Source organism: Schistocerca serialis, chromosome 9, assembly GCF_023864345.2.
Source record: "Schistocerca serialis cubense isolate TAMUIC-IGC-003099 chromosome 9, iqSchSeri2.2, whole genome shotgun sequence".
In the NCBI taxonomy this organism is placed as follows: domain Eukaryota; kingdom Metazoa; phylum Arthropoda; class Insecta; order Orthoptera; family Acrididae; genus Schistocerca; species Schistocerca serialis.
The window spans coordinates 253,346,872-253,370,275 of NC_064646.1; the positions used below are offsets into that span (position 1 = coordinate 253,346,872).

The 23,404-nt window shown below is 41.1% G+C and overlaps 1 pseudogene; it reads left to right on the plus strand.

The window, feature by feature from the left end:
- Positions 1-477: 477 nt before the first annotated feature.
- Positions 478-595, plus strand: LOC126420237 (5S ribosomal RNA; annotated as a pseudogene).
- The last annotated feature ends 22,809 nt before the right edge of the window (positions 596-23,404 follow it).

Genomic DNA, 23,404 nt, shown 5'->3' on the forward strand with positions numbered 1-23,404 from the left:
GTGCGGCTTTTTGACGAATTTCACGTTAAAAAGTGTGTCTCATCGATGTTAAAGATTGGATGAGGCAGATGGTTTTCATCCTTGCGGGTTTTTAATACGTAGAAAAATTTACCTACATCAAGCTTGTTAAAGGCCTGAGCTCCAGCGACAGATTTCGCTTCAGGCGATCCCAGTGTCAGTTCTATCCACAGAACGAGTCTTACTCAACAACATCTGATTCCTTGTTGGAAGGATGTTCGGTTTTCTCGGCCAGTTGAAAAGCAAAACTTCTGACAACTCTAACTGCAAAGCCAAAGCACGTGGTTTCCATTTTCAAAAGATAGTCTTCAAGTTCATTCTCCTGTTCTGGAGTGAAAAGAGGTCGCTTGGAACAAAGGACTTTTTTTGTCTTCTGTTGCGTCTCGATTTAAGTTGTGAACTCGTCTCACAGTGTCATTCTGAGAATACGAAATATTTTACTTGCTTTCTTTCAGTCAGGCCAACGGCCTTGCCTCGGTGGTAACATCGGTTCCCGTCAGATCACCGAAGTTAAGCGCAGTCGGCTTGGGCTAGCAACTGGATGGGTGACCGTCCGGTCTGCTGAGCGCTGTTGGCGAATTGGGTGCATTCAGCCCTTGTAAGGCAAACTGAGGAGCTATTTGACCGACAAGTAGCGGCTCCGGTCTCGAAAACTGACAACGGCCGGGAGATAGGTGCAATTACCACATGCCGCTCCGTATCCACATCCAGTGAGTCCTTGGGCTGAGAGGATGACACGACGGCCAGTCGGTACCGTTGGGCCTTCCCAGGCCTGTTAGGACGGAGAGACGGAGTTTCTTCCAGCCCATTCCACCTCTTCTCAATGCTTTAACAGCCTAGTTGTGAAGTTTTGCGCGGTTTTGGCCAAGAGTGACCTGCGAAACAAAACTCGAGTCATACGTTTGAGTATGTTTGGGGCAGAGCGATCTCCTCTAAGAAAAGCGCGACTATTTTGCCCCAGTCTCTCTCAGGCTAGAAAAATATGATTACAGGATGCCTAACACATTTTAAAATCTTGAAACACAGAGTTGACTTAATCAAAATACTTACTATAAATAATAATTATCCCAAGTAAACCGAATTTAATGATAGAATAAATTCTTGACAAAATCGATTTTTTCCATTACCTTCAAAACAATACAACAAATCGCCTCGCGGAACTTTCAACGGACGCTTGAAACATGAACAGGATATAGTATAAAATTCCGCCGAGAGTTAGCAGCGCATTTGGTAAGATATTACAGGGTACCACGCGACATCGGCGAATCACTACACACGGGTCTTCCCTGCATATATGCTTATATCCGCCCGGAGAAGATGGTTACATAGATTTTTACTGGATAGCTTGTAGCTCATCACTAGCCACCCTGAACTCTTGATGAGTATGTGGAATGTATGCTGCAAAGTACTCCATACGTTTTCCAAAAGAAAAATATATAGTCTCAACATGAAGATTCTTTTTCTTCCTAGGGTCCACTGACGGCTCACCTGAACAAGTTTTTGTGTCGACACGAAATGATGCACAGCAGTTTGTTATGTTATTCGTAAACCTAATTTCCAGCATACACCCATGACATAAAATCTGATATATTTGTTCGTCTTTCTTTCCAGTTTTTGCACAGATCGTAATTGTCATCCATACACTGCTAGCGACGTGAACGCAATAAAATAGGTATCTCAAGCCACATGAATAGAAGCTACATCAGTTTCTACTTTTAGAGTAAGAGCGAAACTAACACACACTGAGTGGCACACAACTTGGTTAAGAACGTTTCTTCTAGCTAAAACAACTTGGTCCGAAATAGAAAACAGCAAATCGCAACTGTTAATAATGCTGTTTATTCACAGGGGAAAAAGAATTACAGGATTTGGTGGACACCATTGCAACTAACGGAAAAAAATATGGAATGAAAATTAACACAAATAAAACAAAAGTATTGGCAATAGGAGGAAATAAGGAAATAAAAATTGTGCTGAATGGAGAAACACTAGAACAGGTGCAAAATTTTAAGTATCTTGGAAGCAGGATAGACACCGACTGGAAGTGCACCACAGAAATTAAAACAAGGATAGCAATGGCAAAAGAGGCGTTTTATAAGAAAAGGAGAATCTTCTGCAGCGGTATGGACAGGGAACTCAGAAAGAGACTCATAAAATGTCTTGTATGGAGTGTTCTTCTATATGGCGCTGAAACATGGACTATGAGGAAAAAAGACAGAGAAAGGCTGGAGGCTTTTGAGATCTGGACATGGCGGAAGATGGAAAGAATAAGTTGGATGGACAGAGTAAAATATGAAGAGGTACTGAGAAGAGTGGGAGAGAAAAGGCAGTTACTAGATGTAATAAAGAGAAGAAAAAGAAATTGGATTGGGCATATATTAAGAAAGAATGACGGACTGATAAAAACAGTTTTAGAAGGTTATGTAGAAGGGAAAAGGAAGCGAGGAAGGAAGAGATTCCAGATACTGGATGACATGATGGACGGTACAACATACAGAAGCCTTAAGAAGGAAGCAATGGATCGCAGAAAATGGAGAGGCAAAGGACCTGCTAATATAGCAGATAACTGATGATGATGATTCACAGAAATAGCGCTGTTACTGTTTGGGACCGACGATTTCTTCTTGAGATGGCTGTCCACTTTCAGATGCAAATTTTCTTATGTTTATAAGGGCATCTAAACGTGATTATCCGTCTAATGGGTTCGAAACAGGTGACGGCGCTATTTGTGGGTATAAAAGTATTATTAATAGTGGCTGCTTGCTGTTTTGTACTTTGCAAGGATCAGTCTGTATTTTCTACACAGCCACGGTTGCAAAATTTCAGGTTTCGACAAAACAGCATAGATCCAAAATATTTTGCCATATGACTTCAAGCAGATGAAGTAGACAATTGTCATATCTTGAAACTCTCATGCCGTTTCTCACCTGCTGAAGAAAATAATGCCTCATAGGAATTGGTAGGAAGCTAAAAGCTATCCAGTGGGCATTCTAGCTTTCGTCAGACTGGGCAAAAGAAATATTTTCTAATTACCTCGGTCTCGACGTTATTTTAAATCGTAGTCCACCGCTCTTTTATTTTTTATTACTTAAAGATACACTCAAAGTGGGAAGCAGCTGATGAGAAAGATGTGACAAAGATAATACGAAACACGTTAAGGGAAATATGACGTTGTGAAGCCAGAGGTAAAACATGGGTCTGCAGAAGTACACGAAAAAGATTGATTTTAATATTGTCACTTTCTCTTTCTATAAACGAAAGCTGCTGAATTTCTTTACACCTCATAATTCTCTTCCGAAATAGTTTGAAGTGTAACGTGATACATATGCAATAACGAATTTCCTTATTTCTGCTATTATGCGAGCTCTTATCTGATTTTGCTCTTACCTACCTCTTCTTAACGAGCTCGATTGTTTTGATATTTCTCTAAATTTTAGCATCTATACGTATGTGCAAGACGCAAATAATGTGTTTTTCCCTATGGCTATAAAGCAGTTTAATTAACTTGAAAAAAAGATGAAAAACAGATTAAAATTCTGAAAACTACTTTTGGCAAGAAACGAAAAGTCAGTTTGAAGCATAAGACAGTATATACTGTATTGCTACAGCAATACAGCTGTATTGCACAGACATTTTATTGACCTCATCAATAAACTGAAATGAACGTAACGCGCTAAATTGAATCAACTGTTGGTGACGATGTCAAAACCGAAGGGAAAAAGATTTCGCCTAAGGATCACACGTAGAACCGAGACTTGTCTCTTGTGCGCAAACCTCCTCTTGGACTTAACCATTGCGTTCACAGCTACTTCAAGGCTTACGTAAAGAGTGGTGCAGCCTGTCAGCGCAAATATTTAGCTACCTGTCTTGAAGTCATGCATAGAAGGAGACGCTCACAAGGCCACGTACTCAACGCGTAGTACACAAGCTCAAGGTTGCAGGAGGATAGCAGGAAAAAAGACCTTTCTAGTTGACAGCGTGATTAGTTCCTCAGTAAATGAGTTATCTCAAGATTACCAAAGTAGCTTATTAGAAATTACCTGGTTCCTAATTTTCATGCTCATTACACCTAGATTTACGTACGTGCTCTGCAAACCACCGTACGGCGCGTTGTGGAGGTTACGTTCTACCATTACCAATAATTTCCTTTCCTGTTCCACTCGCAAACCGAGCGACAGAAAAGCAGCTATCTTTACACCAGCATACTACCCCCAATATTTACAATGTTTCTGGTCCTTACTCGTAATGTACGTTAGCGCCAGTAGGCTCGTTCTTCAGACAGTTTCAAATGCCGGTTCTCCGAATTTTCTCAATAGCGTTCATCGAAAAGAATGTCATTCAGGGAGCTAAGACCATTCAGGGATACCCGAAGCATATAATATTTATGTGTTGATCGAACCTACCGGTAACAAGTTCAAAATGGTTCAAATGTCTCTGAGCACTATAGGACTTAACTTCTGAGGTCATCAGTCCCCTAGAATTCAGAGCTACTTAAACTTATCTAACCTAAGAACAGCACACACATGCATGCCCGAGGCAGGATTCGAACCTGCGACCGTAGCACCTAGAACCGCTCGGCCACCCCGGCCGGCGGTAACAAGTCTAGCAGCCCGCATCTGAACTGTTTTGATGTCTTCCTTTAACCCAAACACTCGAGCAGTACTCAACAATGAGTAGCACTAGTGTTCCACTTGCAGTCTCCTATACAGAAGAACCATATTTGTCTCAAACTCTTACTAAACCGAAGTATCGAAGAATCGTAGAGGACACTATCTCACGTTGTGATGATTAGTCATGATTATTTATATCTTTCTTACAGACTCTACACTTCAGCTTTACCACTGGTTACACAGAAGATTGTTAATTGCCCTGGTGGAGGCAAAAGAGCAGTGATTTATGCTTGTCTTGCAAACAGGCTCAAGAAACTAGCTAATGTATACTATGTTATCAAAAGTACCCGACCACCCCCAAAAACAAACGTTTTTTCATATTAGGTGCAGTGTGCTGCCACCGCCTGCCAGGTACGCCGTATCAGCGACCTCAGAAGTCGTTAGACATCGTGAGAGAGAGAAATGGGGCGCTCCGAGGAACTCACGGACTTCGAATGTGGTCAGGTGACAGGGTGTCACTTGTGTCATACGTCTGTACGCGAGATTTCCACATTCCTAAACATCCCTACGTCCACTGTTTCCGATGTGACAGTGAAGTGGAAACGTGAAGGTACACGTGCAGTACAAAAGCGTACCTGTCGACGTCGTCTGTTGACTGACAGAGACCGCCGACAGTTGAAGAAGGTTAATGTGTAATAGGCAGACATCTATCCAGACCATCACACACGAATTCCAAACTGCATCAGCATCCACGGCAAGTGTTATGACACTTAGGCGGGAGGTGAGAAAACTTGGTAGATTTCATGGTCGAGCGGATACTCATAGACCACAAATCACGCCCGTAAATGCCAATAGACGCCTCGCTTGCTGTAAGGATCCTAAACATTGGACAACTGAACGGTGGAAAAACGTTGTGTGGAGTGGCGAATCACGGCACACAATATGGCGATCCTATGACAAGCTGGGTGTGGGTATGGCGAATGCCCGGTGAAAGTCATCTGCCAGCGTGTGCAGTACCAACAGTAAATTTCGGAGGCAGTGATGTTACGGTGTGGTCGTGTTTTTCATGGAGGGGGTTTGCACCCCTTATTGTTTTGCGTGGCACTATTACAGCACAGGCCTACATTGATGTTTTAAGCAGCTTCTTGCATCCCACTGTTGAAGAGCAATTCGGGGATGGTGATTGAGTCTTTCAACACGATCGAGCATCTGTTCATAATACACAGCCTGTGTCGGAGTGGTTACACGACAATAGGCTCTCTGTAATGGGCTGGTCTGTACAGAGTTCGGGTCTGAATCCTATAGAAACGTCCAATTCGTGCCAGGCCTCCCCGACTGACATTTACACCTGTCATCATTCCAGCATTTCGTGAAGAGAAGGCTGCCATTCCCCAAGAAATATTCCAGCACTTGATTGAATTTATGCCTACGGGAGCGGAAGCTGTCATCAAGGCTAAGGGTGGGCAACGCCATATTGAATTCCAGCATTACCGAGCGAGGTTACCACGGAATTGTATGTCATTTTCAGCCAGGTGTCTGGATACCTTTGATCAGATAGTGTAGCATATGAAGTCCACATGACATGTAGTGAACTACTCCACGAAACTCTATTTTCACCATGTCTGATACCCGTTATCCACTACAAACTGATGTGTGCCACATCTGTGCATAAACATAAGCGTAAAATCCCATTGTAACATGGAAGTCCAGTGATGGAAGGATATGTTGTAAATATACTGGCTGTTTCAAAATTCAAGCCACTGCTTTCAGAAGTTGTATGGACACTTAGGTATCACCCTGAACCACACGTCAGTATTAGTTTTCGTGTGTATTTTGTTACTTAACACTTTTATTATTCCCGTCAAAATGTCGACTCAGGCACGGATTTTAGTTGCAATAGGGTCCACAGCCACTTCGACTTGTCTGGTAACAGTCTACCACACAGGCTGCCACCGAACGTACGAAAACATTCCTTTACTCAGCACTGAATACTGAGTTAGGCTGTAGAAGTTGTTCATAAGTTGTATCATATCACATAATGAACTTACTCGGATTATTTTGAAGCATAAATCAAATCACATAAGGACATTAACGTGTTACCAGACTTGACACAGACTCAGTTACTTTAACAGGAACGATTTACGGTACCTCTCAGAAAGTGACAAATCGCCATCATTTCTGTAAAGAGAAATCTAAATTATTATTGACATATTCAACTAACTCTTATGATCTGAGCGACTGTCGAGAAATAAGAATGAATAGAATTCTAATGATTACTAGTGAGGTAGAGAAGTGGTTTTCAACTATTTATTGAAATTCCAGAATCCTAATGCATAACGGCTAATGTGTGTTTCATAAAAGAAGGGTTTCATAAAAAGAAGGGATAGGATGGTAGGACTTGTGTTAAGGCATCATGGAATAACGTCCATGGTACTAAAGGGTACTGCAGAGGGTAATAACTGTGGTGGAAGACAGAGATTTGAATATATCCAACAAATAATTGAGCACTTAGGTTGCAAATGCTACTCTGAGATGAAGAGGTTACCGCAGAAGAGGAATTATTTGCGGACCGCTTCAAAACAGTCAGACGAAGACCGACGACTCAAAAAAACACCATCTTACAATGAGCAGTGACAACAGACATCCAGAAGTGAAATAGCAACCGAAAATTATTTTACGACAACTAACTCCATTTACTTCGTAATACATGGCGAAACGTATGGCACCAAGTATTTAGACGATTAGGTTCCTTCGATACCGAGCACCGAAATGCACAGTTAAAAGTGTAATGCAATGTAGGACAAATGGTCAAAGCTACTTAGTAATACCAAAAATGTTTCCTCATTTCCAGTAACACATGCGTCACGGGTTGCAAGAAAAGTCAGTGAAGATGGCAATTCCGTACTGAGGTGGTATTATAATTACTGATTTCTCGAAACATCTTCGAGCCTTAGTCACCACTCTGACTCAATCGATTTCGCAACGATCTTCGTCCTGTTTCAGATAACCTACAGGTTACAGTAATTTCCTCACAAGCGTGCATTCACAGCATACCTTACATGTGCACAGAAAGATTCCTCAAAGGTTGAGGTCGTGTCAGGAGTCTTTGGAGTTCTCTACTTCGTCGGTGTTCGAACCGCGGAACTCACGATTAGCGTTCACGTATATCTTCGCTGAGGAATGAAATAAATAGGAAGTGCATGGAAGCTAAGACGAAATGGCTGCAGGAAAAATGTGAAGACATCGAAAAAGATATGATTGTCGGAAGGACAGGTTCAGCATACAGGAAAGTCAAAACAACCTTTGGTGACATTACAAGCAACGGTGGTAATACTAAGAGTGCAACGGGAATTCCACTGTTAAATGCAGAGGAGAGAGCAGATAGGTGGAAAGAATACATTGAAAGCCTCTATGAGGGTGAAGATTTGTCTGATGTGATAGAAGAAGAAACAGGAGTCGATTTAGAAGGGATAGGGGATCCAGTATTAGAATTGGAATTTAAAAGAGCTTTGGAGGACTTATGGTCAAATAAGACAGAAGGGATAGATAACATTCCATCAGAATTTCTAAAATCATTGGGGGAAGTGGCAACAAAATCACTATTCACGTTGGTGTATAGAATATATGAGTCTGGCTATATACCATCTGACTTTCGGAAAAGCATCATCCACACAATTCCGAAGACGGCAAGAGCTGACAAGTGCGAGAATTATCGCACAATCAGCTTAACAGCTCATGCATCGAAGCTGCTTACAAGAATAATATACAGAAGAATGGAAAAGAAAATTGAGAATGCGCTAGGTGACGATCAGTTTGGTTTTAGGAAAAGTAAAGGGACGAGAGAGGCAATTCTGACGTTACGGCTAATAATGGAAGCAAGGCTAAAGAAAAATCAAGACACTTTCATAGGATTTGTCGACCTGGAAAAAGCGTTCGACAATATAAAATGGTGCAAGCTGTTCGAGATTCTGAAAAAAGTAGGGGTAAGCTATAGGGAGAGACAGTATAACAACCAAGAGGGAATAATAAGAGTGGACGATCAAGAACGAAGTGCTCGTACTAAGAAGGGTGTAAGACATGGCTGTAGCCTTTCGCCCCTACTCTTCAATCTGTACATCGAGGAAGCAATGATGGAAATAAAAGAAAGGTTCAGGAGTGGAATTAAAATACAAGGTGAAAGGATATTAATGATACGATTCGCTGATGACATTGCTATCCTGAGTGAAAGTGAAGAAGAATTAAATGATCTGCTAAACAGAATGAACAGTCTAATGAGTACACAGTATGGTTTGAGAGTAAATCGGAGAAAGACGAAGGTAATGAGAAGTAGTAGGAATGATAACAGCGAGAAACTTAAAATCAGGATTGATGGTCACGAAGTCAATGAAGTTAAAGAATTCTGCAACCTAGGCAGTAAAATAACCAATGACGGACGCAGCAAGGAGGACATCAAAAGCAGACTCGGTATGGCAAAAAAGGCATTTCTGGCCAAGAGAAGTCTACTAATATCAAATACCGGCCTTAATTTGAGGAAGAAATTTCTGAGTATGTACGTCTGGAGTACAGCATTGTATGGTAGTGAAACATGGACTGTGCGGTTCTAGGCGCGCAGTCCGGAACCGTGCGACTGCTACGGTCGCAGGTTCGAATCCTGCCTCGGGCATGGATGTGTGTGATGTCCTTAGGTTAGTTAGGTTTAAGTAGTTCTAAGTTCTAGGGGACTGATGACCACAGCAGTTGAGTCCCATAGTGCTCAGAGCCACTTTTGAAACATGGACTGTGGGAAAACCGGAACAGAAGAGAATCGAAGCATTTGAGATGTGGTGCTATAGACGAACGTTAAAAATTAGGTGGACTGATAAGGTAAGGAATGAGGAGGTTCTACGCAGAAAGGAATATGTGGAAAACACTGATAAGGAGAAGGGACAGGATGATAGGACATCTGCTAAGACATGAGGGAATGACTTCCATGGTACTAGAGGGAGCTGTAGAGGGCAAAAACTGTAGAGGAAGACAGAGATTGGAATACGTCAAGCAAATAATTGAGGACGTAGGTTGCACGTGCTACTCTGAGATGAAGAGGTTAGCACAGGAAAGGAATTCGTGGCGGGCCGCATCAAACCAGTCAGTAGACTGATGACCAAAAAAAAAAAAATCTTCTCTAGGCAGCAGATAGCGTACTAAGCACATGTTTGTTTCAAATTTATAATACACAGTGTCATGTCGTAACTGTTTGTACAATAGTTCACAAATTAAGTGTGATTAAAGGAGAATTTTGTATTAAAAGTTACGTGAGGATGAATCAAAGCTTTGACAGAAAGAACTTCATGCTGCTGTCGTTGACTTCTACCGCTTAGTTTCCTGGCGCCTAATCGTGACATTGGAGACGTTTTCTTCTCTACTGTTATTTCAGAGTTGCACTGTTTGTAACACGTGTAGAACTCCTCTGGTGGCGAAACGTTAAATATCAGTCATTACCAAACGGATGTGAATACTTTAGGGATACAAAACCTCGACTGGGCATTTCGCCCCTGACGGAGGACGCAGACCATTTTCGGGTATCTATTTACGACTGCCATGTTTTCTGGCTGTGCAAAGCATTGGTGACGTTATCTGAGCCGATTACTCTAGAAGAGATAGAACACCAGCATCGCCATCTTAATATCACAATGGCTCGAGCAGTTGAGATGCTGACCAATCACATCTGAAACAGCTGCCCCAAAGCGAACTAGTATTTTCACACTCTAGATATAGTTACGAATTAAAATTGTGGTCCAGGACTTCCAGAGTTCGTTTCTTCTATCCCAATCAATGATCACAAAAATTGTTGTCTCACTAAGGAGTTTGCAGAAAGAGAGGAAACTAAATACAACTATTGCATCTTGTAAGCAATACATTATTATCTAACGAGTAGTCACTAGTTTCGCACTTACAGCATACATTAACTTAAAAAGACTGACGAAAATTAAATCCTTAAGACGTATACTAATTTAATAAATCAGAATGACATCGACAAGGGAAATAAACAAGATTACCTAAACAGAATTAGCTAGACAGAACTAATACAAGAAAGGAAAACGTACGTATGCAATAGGAGTGAACAAAGGCAACTATTACTTACTTGCATTATGTTATGTCATTCCAATTTACCAGCGTACATTCGTTATTTACTGTCTCTCGTAAAGTTTTAAAGCTCAGTGTCGTATCTTTCATTAAATTTTATATCAAAACGTTTTTCGTGTCTGTAATGTCATAGTTGTTGTTGTAGTCTTCAGTCCTGAGACTGGTCTGATGCAGCTCTCAATGCTACTCTATCCTGAGCAAGCTTCTTCATCTCCCAGTACGTACTGCAGCCTACATCCTTCTGAATCTGCTTAGTGTATTCATCTCTAGGTCTCCCTCTACTATTTTTGCCCTCCGCACTGCCCTCCAGTACTAAACTGGTGATCCCTTGATGCCTCAGAACATGTCCTACCAACCGATCCCGTCTTCTAGTCAATTTGTACCACAAACTCCTCTTCTCCCCAATTCTATTCAATACCTCCTCATTAGTTATGTGATCTAGCCATCTAATCTTCAGCATTCTTCTGTAGCACCACATTTCGAAAGCTTCTGTTCTCTTCTTGTCTAAACTATTTATCGTCCATGTTTCACTTCCATACATGGCTATACTCCATACAAATACTTTCGGAAACGAATTCCTGACACTTAAATCTACACTCGATGCTAACGAATTTCTCTTATTCAGAAACGCTTTCCCTTCCATTGCCAGTCTACGTTTTATATCGTCTCTACTTCGACCATCATCAGTTATTTTGCTACCCAAATAGCAAAACTCCTTTACCGCTTTAAGTGTCTCATTTCCTTATCTATTTCCATCAGCATTACACGACTTAATTCGACTACGTTCCATTATCGTTGTTTGGCTTTTGTTTATGTTCATCTTATACCCTCCTCTCAAGACACTGTCCATTCCGTTCAACTGCTCTTCCAAGTTCTTTGCTGTCTCTGACCGAATTACGATGTCATCGGCGAACCTCAAAGTTTTTATTTCTTCTCCATGGGTTTTAATACCTACTCCGAACTTTTCTTTTGTTTCCTTTACTGCTTGCTCAATATACAGATTGAATAGCATCGGGGAGAGGCTATAACCCTGTCTCACTCCCACGCCAACCACTGCTTCCCTTTCATGGCCCTCGACTCTTATAACTGATATCTGCTTTCTGTACAAATCGTAAATAGCTTCTAGCTCCCTGTATTTTACCCCTGCCACCTTCAGAATTTGAAAGAGACTATTCCAGTCAACATTGTCAAAAGCTTTCTCTAACAAGGGAACCTCCCCATCGCTACCCCCTCAGATTTAGTTATAAGTTGGCACAGGGATAGACCTTGAAAAACTGAACACAATTCAATCGAGAAAACAGGAAGAAGTTTTGTGGAACTATGAAAAAAATAAGCAAAATATACAAATTGAGTAGTCCATGCGCGAGGTATGCAACATCGAGGCGTGTGTTACCTCACGAGCGCCGTGGTCCAGTGGTTAGCGTGAGCAACTGTGGAACACCAGGTCCTTGGTTCAAATATTCTCTCGGGTGAAAATTTTAATTTTTTATTTTCAGATAATTATCAAAGTTCAGGCACTCACACATAATCAACTTCGCTCTCCAAAATTCCAGGACATGTTCAGATTTGCTTGGACATATACAGAATTTGACGGTCTACGCACGGAAACATTTGAAAACGTAAAAAACATATGTTTTGACAGAGCACAGGCAAAACTGTGCGACTCTGAAACTGTTGCATTCATTTGATGCAGTTTATGTGACAAACTCTTATGTTTTCATCACTTTTTTTGGAGTGATTATCACATCCACAAGAAAACCTAAATCGGTCAAGGTAGAAGAATCTTTTTACCCATTAGCCAAGTGTGCAAGTTAGGTGCGTCGACAACGTATTCCTGTCATGTGACGCACATGCCGTCACCAGTGTCGTAAAGAATATATCAGACGTGTTTTCCTGTGGAGGAATCGGTTGACCTATGACCTTGCGATCAAATGTTTTCGGTTCCTATTGGAGAGGCACGTCCTTTCGTCTACTAATCGCACGGTTTTGTGGTGCGGTCGCAAAACACAAACACTAAACTTATTACAGTGAACAGAGACGTCAATGAATGAACCGACAGATCTTAACTTTGCGAAAATAAAGAAAGTAAAATTTATACTCGAGGGAGGACTTGAACCAAGGACCTTTTATTTCGCAGTTGCTCACTCTAACCACGAGACCACAGCGCTCATCATCTAAAATTGTCCTATATGTTGCCTATATTGCGCATGGACTACTCAGTTTGTATATTTTGCTTATTTTTTCATAGTTCCACACAACTTCTTCCTGTTTTCTCGATTGATCTGTGTTCAGTTTTTCAAGGCCTATCCACTGTGCCAACTTTAAATCTGAGTGGGGTGCGATGGGGAGGTTCCCTTGTAAGTCAACAAATGCTAGAAACGTAGGTTTGCCTTTCCTTGATCTTTCTTCTAAGATAAGTCGTAGGTTCAGTATTGCCTCACGTGTTCCAACATTTCTACGGAATCCAAACTGATCCTCCTCGAGGTCGGCTTCTATCAGTTTTTCCATTCGTTTGTAAAGAATTCGCGTTAGTATTTTGCAGCTCTGACTTATTAAACTAATAGTTTGGTAATTTTCACATCTGTCAACACCTGCTTTATTTGGAATTGAAATTATTATATTCTTCTTGACGTCTGAGGGCATTTCGCCTGTCTCATAAATCTTGCTCACCAGATGGTACAGTTTTGTCAGCACTGGCTCTCTCAAGATTGTCAATAGTTCTAATGGACTTTTGTCTACTCCCGGGGCCTAGTTTCGACCTAGGTCTTTCAGTGCTGTGTCAAACTCTTCACCCAGTATCATATCTCCAGTTTCATCTTCATCTACCTCCTCTTTCATTTCCATAATGTTGTCCTCAAGAACATCGCCCCTTTATAGACCCTCTATATACTCCTTCCACCTTTCTGCTTTGCCTTCTTTGCTTAGGACTGGGTTTCCATCTGAGCTCTTGATATTCATACAGGTCTTTTTTTTCTCCAAAGGTCTATTTAGTTTTCCTGTAGGAAGTATCTATCTTACCCCTCGTGAGATAAGTCTCTACATCCTTACATTTGTCTTCTAACCATCCCTGCTTAGCCATTTTGCACTTCCTGTCGATCTAATTTTTGAGACGCTTGTATTCCTTTTTGCCTGCTTCACTAACTGCATTTTTGTATTTTCTCCTTTCATCAATTAAATTCAGTATCTCTTCTATTACCCAAGGACTTCTACTAGACCTCGTCTTTTACCTACTTGATCCTCTGCTGCCTTCACTATTTCATTCCTCAAAGCTACCCATTCTTCTTCTGTTGTATTTCTTTCCCCCATTCCTGTCAATTGTTCCCTTATGCTCTCTCTGAAACTCTGTACAACCTCTGATTCTTTCAGTTTATCTAGATCCCATCTCCTTAATTTACACCTTTTTGCTGTTTCTTCAGTTTTAATCTACGGTTCATAACCAATAGATTGTGGTCAGAGTCCACATCTGCCCCTGAAAATTTCTTACAATTTAAAATCTGGTTCCTTAATCTCTGCCTTACCATTATATAATCTATCTGAATCCTTGTAGTATCTCCAGGGTTCTTCCATGTATACAACCTTCTGTCATTAATCTTGAACCAAGTGTTAGCTATGATTAAGTTATGCTCTGTGCAAAATTCTACCAGGCGGCTTCCTCTTGCATATCTTAACCCCAATCCATATTCACCTTCTACGTTTCCTTCTCTTTCTTTTCCTACCGTCGAATTGCAATCACCCATGACTATTAATTTTTCGTCTCCCTTCACTACCTGAATAATTTCTTTTATCTCATCAAACATATCATCAATTTCTTCATCTTCTGTAGAGCTAGTTGGCATATAAACTTGTACTACTGTAGTAGGCGTGGGCTTCGTGTCTATCGTGGCCACAATAATGCATTCATTATGCTGTTTCTAGTAGCTTACCCGTACACCTATTTTTTATTCATTATTAAACTTACTCCTGCATTAGCCCTATTTGATTTTGTATTTATAACCCTGTATTCAGCTGACCAAAAGTCTTGTTCCTCTGCCACCGAACTTCACTAATTCTCACTATATGTAACTTTAACCTATCCATTTCCATTTTTGAATTTTGTAAACTACCTGCCATTAAGGGATCTGACATTCCACGCTCAGATCCGTAGAACGCCAGTTTTCTTTCTCCTGATAATGACGTCCTCTTGAGTGGTTCCCGCCCGGAGATCTGAATGGGGGACTATTTTACCTCCGGAATATCTTACCCAAGAAGACGCCATCATCATTTAATCATACAGTAATGCTGCATGCCCTCGGGAAAAATTACTGCTGTAGTCCCCCTTTGCTTTCAGCCGTTCGCAGTACCAGCACACCAAGACCGTTTTGATTAGTGTTACAAGGCCAGGTCAGTCAATCATCCAGATTGTTGCCCCTGCAACTACTGAAAAGGCTGCTGCCTCTCTTCAGGAGCCACACGTTTGTCTGACCTCTCAACAGATACCCCTCCGTTGTGGTTGCACCTACGGTACGGCTATCTATATCCCCACCAATGTCATAGGAGATAGCATATTTCATTTCTCCAACTAAGAAACATGAAAAACATCCTTAAGAATAAGAAATTAATAATTAACTATATCAACGAAGAATTATTGCTTTTATAGTGGTATCTATGCTGCATATTTTAAAACTCGCTTGCGCTATTTTGGTTTCCACCATCGCTCAAAGATATCACTACTGTCGACCGCTTATGTCATACCTATTGAGTCCTCCTTAATCCCATCAGATGGCAGCACATTCGCCCGTCAGAATTCGTCTCTCTTTCTCTTCATCGTTTGTGCGGCATGCAAAACGAAATGAATCGCTTTTAACTGTTGCCTCCTCTTTATCTACAAAGTATAAAACGTTTTACTTAATTTATATTTCATTTGCATGCTGTGAGAAAGTATCGACTTTTTACTGGGACACAAAAAACACGATGCTTGTGAACAATAATCGCATGAAAGTATAGTCATCGGAGCGGTACGGAAGATAGACATCTAAACATAAAGCAAAAAACAAGTAGCAAATGAAACGCCAGAATGATTGTGGAATTCAACATCGTATGAGCATACAGAAAAAGACTTGGAAGAATTTCACATTACTTCACGGTCTGGGTGGCATCCGAGCAGCAAGGACACATATTATATTGCAAATAGAATTGCAGGGAAATCAGGAAGACGGCGGATTTCACAACATTTAGGACATACATGAGGAGGCTCTTCAAAGTTTTCACAATACTTCACAGTCTGCTTGTAATCCAGGAGCAAACAGTCATAATGCAACTGGTTGGAACACCGGAAGAAGATGAAGAACGAGAGAGAGTTGACAGAACATTGAGCGACATTTTTCTTAACCACCTAAAAATAATTTTTTGAAAGAAATCACGAACATGAGAGATAAAATACGAGGAGGAGGAGATGAGTGTTTAAAGTCTCATCGATAACAAGGTAATAAGAGAAGTGAATATACTGTGCCTTTTCGATGGAACCATCCTTGCATTTGCCTTAAGTGGTTTAAGGGAATTACAGAAAAACGAAATGAGGATGGTCGGACGTTTGAACCATCGTCCTCCCAAATATGAGTCCAGTGTGCTAACGACTGTGCTACCCCTCTCAGTAAAGATTTAAGTAATATACTGCAAAAGATGCATCGACAATTTGATACTGCTCTTAGCTCCACATTACGTACACCTTCTGAACGATACTTTTGTTAAAACAATGTGGAATGAGTCACTCTAGCGTTAACAGCAATAAAAATATTGTTTTTTAATCCTAATGATACATGTTTCTTTAAAAGCCATTTTCTTGTTAGTTTTTTTAATTGTCTACCGTTTTTAAATAAAAATTCGTCTATGTAATAGATGGTGTTATTGATTTTAGGCTACATGTCACACATGATTTGCTACCTGTCAGACTTTTATGGCACTGAAAAAATCAATGGCAATTAGTAATGGGTAATAAATGTAATTTTATCCTCTAGAGCTTTAGGTATGGACATTCCTTTTTTTCCCCTACTGTGGGGGATTATGTACGACGAATTTCATCCTCCTCTGATTACTGATTCCTGTTCATGTGCTACATCAATTGCAAGTACGACCATTTGTTGTACAGACGTTGTTTCGCAGAATTCATGGTGAGTTCATTTTCTGAGAACCACTTCACAATACTTTGAAAAACATGAGGTGAAAGATGAAATTCATTTGGTTACTGGAGAACTAAACACGCAACATCCCATTAATAAATTTACAGAGAAAATTCTTAGATCTGACGACAACAGAAAAAGATCAGAAATCATAATTTAGAACAAAGGGAAATCATCTTGTTTTTAAACCCGCTACTAGCAACCTCTCATTGCACATACGCGGCAGCAAAAGTCATGTTTCAGTTCTTAAATAAATATAACGTTATAAATTCCGTTGCGAGCTTGTCAAGTTTATATGAGAACTAGCTATCTTAAAGTAAAGCTGTTATTTTGTTTTGGTGGGAAAATAACGTGTAATAATACAGCAACAAACTGTCGCGATGTTTTCCAGGAAACATGGGAAAACTGCTACCGACACCTATATTTTCCTGAGTGAAGCGTATGGCAAACTGTGTACCACGTACGTCGTTAAAGCGTTCCCCAAGATGGCGGAGAATATGCTGAAGCTGACTCACACCCGTGACGACCATCAACCAACATGAAAAACTGATGAAAATATTGAAAAAAGTAGGTGATCTGATTGTATCTGCTTGTTGGTCGAGTAATCGATCGATTGCTGAAACTGTAGGAATTGACAAAGACAATATAAAGCAAATTTTACATATGTTTTAACATGAGGAAAAAAGTGTGTGCGAAACTGGTGCGGAAAATTTTCATGGTCAAACATAAAAAGAAAAAAGCTCACGAAAATAATTTCCCCGACACTTTTAATGCCATAGAAAATGATCCTAATTTCTTGGAAAGAGTGATAACATACGTAGAATCGTGATTTGTGATCCTGAAACTAAGCGCCAATCCATGCAGTGGAAGGGTCCAAATTCACCGAGAGGGTTAAAAGCTCGAATGAGCAAACCAGGATTCAAAGCGATGATAATTTTTTTTTCAGTGTTCATGGAACTGTGTATCTTCACTGGAGTCCTGAAGATTAGACCATTAAGCAAACTATTACCGTGAGGAACTGCGGAAGAACAAGGTATTGCCTCTGTATCAAGACAATGCACTGGCTGATACGACACTGTCTGTTAAGAAGTTTCTAAGTACAACATCTCATTGTTAAACCACCGATCTGATTCGCCTTACCTAGCCCCAAATGATTTTTATTTATCCCCCGAGGTCAAATCTGCTTTATAAGAAGCACTGCTTCAGTCCATTGAAGCAGTGGAAAAAAGAAAAAGCGAAAGGTGAGATGAAGGAACCCACAAAGGAAGACTTGCGGCACTGTTTCCATGAATGGAAAATTCACCTGCAGGGACGTACCTTTAAAGTTTTTCAGTTAATGATGAAAATAGTCCACACCAGCGGCAACATAAAATTTTACAGCAGCTTTCCTTGATATTTGTATGACTGTCTATTAAAGACTGCCTTTTTAAAAAAACATGAGCCACTGTGTAGGATTGCTATTGTCGACGTGTCTTCCCTATTTCTTTATACTTAATTGAGAACGCTGAACCGAAAATGCAGTACGATATCGTCACTTTGAGATGGCTCGATCGTCCCCCACCTCTCCTTGCCACCTGGAGTCGCTGGAGCGCAAAGTGGGTGCCGTCTGGAATTTCAACGCCGGGAAGTGGTTATCCTTGACCCGCAGTAACGTCTTCTCTACGCAACGCGATGGTCTCGGCTCCCCCACCGTTAGCGCTCCTTTTCCACGTATTTTATTTTTCCCTCGTGGTATTTCTTACAGTCAAATACGTCTTTCCTAATCCGCTTTTGAGCGTTTTTTCGTTTTTCGTTCTTATTTTTAATTTTTATTTCTACCGTTGCCTGGGAAGGAGCAGATACACACGACATTTCACAGGACGCTCAAGCGTCGTAAAAATGAACCAAACAAACACTCACAGTTGGGAGCCACTTTCACTCTCGGACCCTCGTGAGCAGCGGGACCGTCCCTGTGGGAGGGGAAGCACCGTTTGCCGCGAAGGAGCCACCACAAAGGGCTGTCCATTACACCTCTGCAAGCGGCCCAGCTGCGAGTCGCGGTACCATAACGACACAAATGAAGACTGGAAATGGAAAAGTCTCCTAATTGCTAAATCTCACAGGAGAACTGAAAAACAATGTCTTTTTTGTACGTATTTTTTTCATATTCTTTAAAGACGTGTTTCGCCTTTGTGAGACATCAGATTTCCATAAAATAAATAAAGGGAACATAATAGTTATAATATGGGACTATCATACATCTTTGTAATCAAATATCTAAGGAAACTAACAACAGATTCAGTGGCATTCGAGAACTACACTACTGGCCATTAAAATTGCTACACCAAGAAGAAATGCAGATGATAAACGGGTATTCACTGGACAAATATATTATATTAGAACTGACATGTGATTACATTTTCACGCAATTTGGGAGCACATATCGTGAGAAGTCAGTAACCAGAACAACCACCTCTTGCCGTAATAACGTCCTCGATACGAATTGGCATTGAATCAAACAGAGCTTGGATGGCGTGTACAGGTACAGCTGTCCATGCACCTTCAACACGATACCACGGTTCATCAAGAGTAGTGACTGGCGTATTGTGACGAACCAGTTGCTCGGCCACCATTGACCAGACGTTTTCAGATGGTGAGACATATGGAGAATGTGCTAGCCAGGGCAGAAGTCGAACATTTTCTGTATCCAGAAAGGCCTGTACAGGACCTGCAACATGCGGTCCTACATTATCCTGCTGAAATGTAGGGTTTCGGAGGGATCGAATGAAGGGTAGAGCCACGGGTCGTAACACATCTGAAATGTAACGTCCACTGTTCAAAGTGCCGTCAATGCGAACAAGACGTGTAACCAGTGGCACCCTATACCATCACGCCGGGTGATACGCCAGTATGGCGGTGACGAATACACGCTTCCAATGTGCGTTAACCGCGATGTCGCCAAACACGGATGCGACCATCATGATGATGTAAACAGAACCCGGATTTATCCGAAAAAATGACGTTTTGCCATGCGTGCACTCAGGTTCGTCGTTGAGTACACCATCGCAGGCGCTCTTGTCTGTGATGCAGCGTCAAGGGTAACCGCCGCCATGGTCTCCGAGCTGATAGTCCATGCTGCTGCAAACGTCGTCGAACTGTTCGTGCAGATGGTTGTTGTCTTGCAAACGTCCCCATCTGTTGACTCAGGGGTCGAGACGTGGCTGCACGATCCGTTACAGCCAGCGGATAAGATGCCTGTCATCTCGACCGCTAGTGATATGAAGCCGTTGGGATCCAGCACGGCATTCCGTATTACCCTCCCGAACCGACCGATTCCATATTCTGCTAACAGTCATTGGATCTCGAGCAACGCGAGCAGCAATGTCGCGATACGATAAACCGCAATCGTGATAGGCTACAATCCGCCCTTTATCAAAGTTTGAAACGTGATGGTACGCATTTCTCCTCCTTACTCGAGGCATCACAACAACGTTTTACCAGGCAACGCCGGTCAACTGTTGTTTGTGTATGAGAAATCGGTTGGAAACTTTCCTCATGTCAGCACGTTGTAGGTGTCGCCATCGGCGCCAACCTTGTGCAAATGCTCTGAAAAGCTAATCATTTGCAGATCACAGTGTAGTGTAACGACGTAAGTTTCTTATAACCGATTTTCGTTTGATATATGACCATGTGCAGACTTCGTCACCTACGTCAGTTACAACCCACTTCAAAATGATTTATATTCTTTTTAAATTGTCATAGAATGGTTCTTGAACGAAACTGTAAAACATCAGTTGAGTCGTGTGCAAAGAATTACATCACTGGGACCAATTGGTTTTCATAAACTTTTTCGATTTAAATTTCGTTTGTTTCTCCTCAGAAATTATATTGACACACGTTATCTTGATCTAATCGATATCAGAATCACACATTAAATAAACTTTTGAGATTCAAAGTTTCGATGAACGCTGTCAGAATCAATAATCTTGTCAAATATATTATTAATCCGTTCACATAATTCTTCGTAAATAAATCCTCAGAACACGTGTTTCAACTTTAGTAGCATACACTATTTTATTAGCTTCCTACACATACAGATGTGAACTTGACCGTTGACAAACAATGACTGACTTTTCAATAAGATTACGCTCTATATGACGTCATTGTTGTACAAAAAGAGTACAAAAATTCATTTTTAATTTTTAGAAGCACGACGCAACAACTCGGTTCCAGGATCTTCTGTTGCTCCTTGGCTGTCGACCCGCGACGTGTAGCGGCCAGCAATTTCCTCTCTGGTCGCGGCAACGAAGATGCTGTCTCCGTTCGTTGCGCCGCCCTCTCCGTACATGAAACACATAAAAAAAATACAAAACTTTTAGATAATTCACAGCTATTACAGATATTAAGAAAAATACATAAGCAAAACTAAATTAAACTTATAGTCACCTGCAAACTGGGCTGACATTGGTGGATGGGTGACGCTTAATTTCGTCCCACTACAGCAGCATCTTCGTCCTGTCGCCTAAATTTCGCGTCTGTAGCACGTCATCTTCGTGGTGTAGCAATTTTAATGGCCAGTAGTGTATTATGCTGTGGGATAAGCATCCGTTCACATCTAGCTAGCGGGGGCATATGCCTAGACAATAAACACCAATTGATAAGCAAACCTTAAAAGAAAGAATAAATGACGTAGTGATCAGTCAAACAAAGTGCTGAAATGTAAAGCAGTACAGTCACGACGGCAAGTGAAGTGGTTCAGAGATAGCACAACACTTTCAGAACTGCAGACATCCTGCTTCACTGAACATAGTACAGCGAAAACAATTGATATTTGTTTACAGGCGTATGTGATAGGATCATACCTTACCAACTACGTTTCCTCTATTTCAGCAATATTTTCGCAAACGAAATAGCTTTATTCAAAAATAATCTTTATACGGTTACTGTACCAGCCGGACAGATGGAGTTGCAGACAAATATAACTTTTTTTTTTTTTTAAGTGTCAGTCTTGTGACTGATTTGGTGCGGGCCGCCACGAATTCTCCTGCTTTCCCAACCTCTTCACGTCAGAGTAGCACTTTCAACTTACATCCTCAACTACTTGCTGGATGTATTCCAATCTCTATTTTCCTCTACAGTTTTTGCCCAATAAAGCCCTCTCTAGTAGCATGGAAGTCATTCGCTGACGCCTAGCCGTGCGGTCTAAGGCGTCTAGTCAATGTTCACGCGCCTCCCCCTGTCGGAGGTTTGACTCCTCCCTCGGGCATGGGTGTGTGTGTTGTCCTTAGCGTAAGTTAGTTTAATTACAGTGTTAGCCTAGGGACCGATGACCTCAGCAATTTGGTCCCATAGTCCTTACCACAAATTTCCAATTTTCCGCTGACGCCTTAAGAGATGTCCTATCATTATGCCCCTTCTGCTTGTCAGTGGTTTCCACATATTGCTTTCCTCTCCCATTCTCCGAAGAACCTCATCATTCATTATCGTATTAGTCCATTGAATTTTCAATGCTCGTTCATAGCTTCACATCTTGAATGCTTCGATCCTCTTCTGTTCCTGTTTCCCCACAATCAATATTTCAATGCTGTGCACCAAACGTTCATTCTCAGAAATTTCTACCGGAAATTTAGATGTATATTTCACACTAGTAGAATTGTGTTGCCAAAGAATGCCCTTTTTGTCAGTGCTAGTTTGCTATCGAAGTCCTCTTTCCCCCGTCCGTCATTGGTTATTTAGCTACCTAGGTGGTAGAAATCTTCAGCTTCATCTACCTCGTGACCATCACCCCTGATGTTAAGTTTCTCGAATTTCTTATTTCTGCCACTTCTCATTACTTTCGTCTTCCTTCGAGTTACTCTCAATCAATATTCTGTACTCAATAGACTGTTTATTCCATTCAGCAGATCGTGTAATTTTTCTTCACTTTCACTCAGGATAGCAATGTCACCAGCGTATCGTATCATTGATATCGTTTCACCTTGAATTTTAATTCCACCCATGATACTTCCTTTTATTTCAAGCATTGCTTCTTCAGTGTACAGATTGAACAGTATGGGGGAGAGACTATATATCTATCTTACACCCTTTTTAACTCGAGCACTTCTTTCTTGGTGGTCTACTCTTGTTATTCCCTCTTGGCTCTGACACATACTGTATATTACCCGTCTCTCCCTAAAGCTTGCCACTATTTTTCTCAGAATATCAAACATCATCGACCATTTTATATCGTCAAAGTCTTTTTCCCGGTCTACAGATCTTATGAACGTATATTGATTATTCTTTAGTCTTGCTTTCATTATCAACCAAAACCCCAGAACAGCCTCTCTCGTGACTTTATCCTTTCTAAAACCACACTGATCGTCAACAAGCACTTCCTCAATTTTCTTTTCCATTCTACTCATATTACTCATGTCAGCAACTAGGATGTATGATCTGTTAAGCTGATAGTCTCTTGCAGTCTTCGGAATAGTGTGGATGATATTTATCTGAAAGTCAGGAGTTATGCCGGCCGCGGTGGTC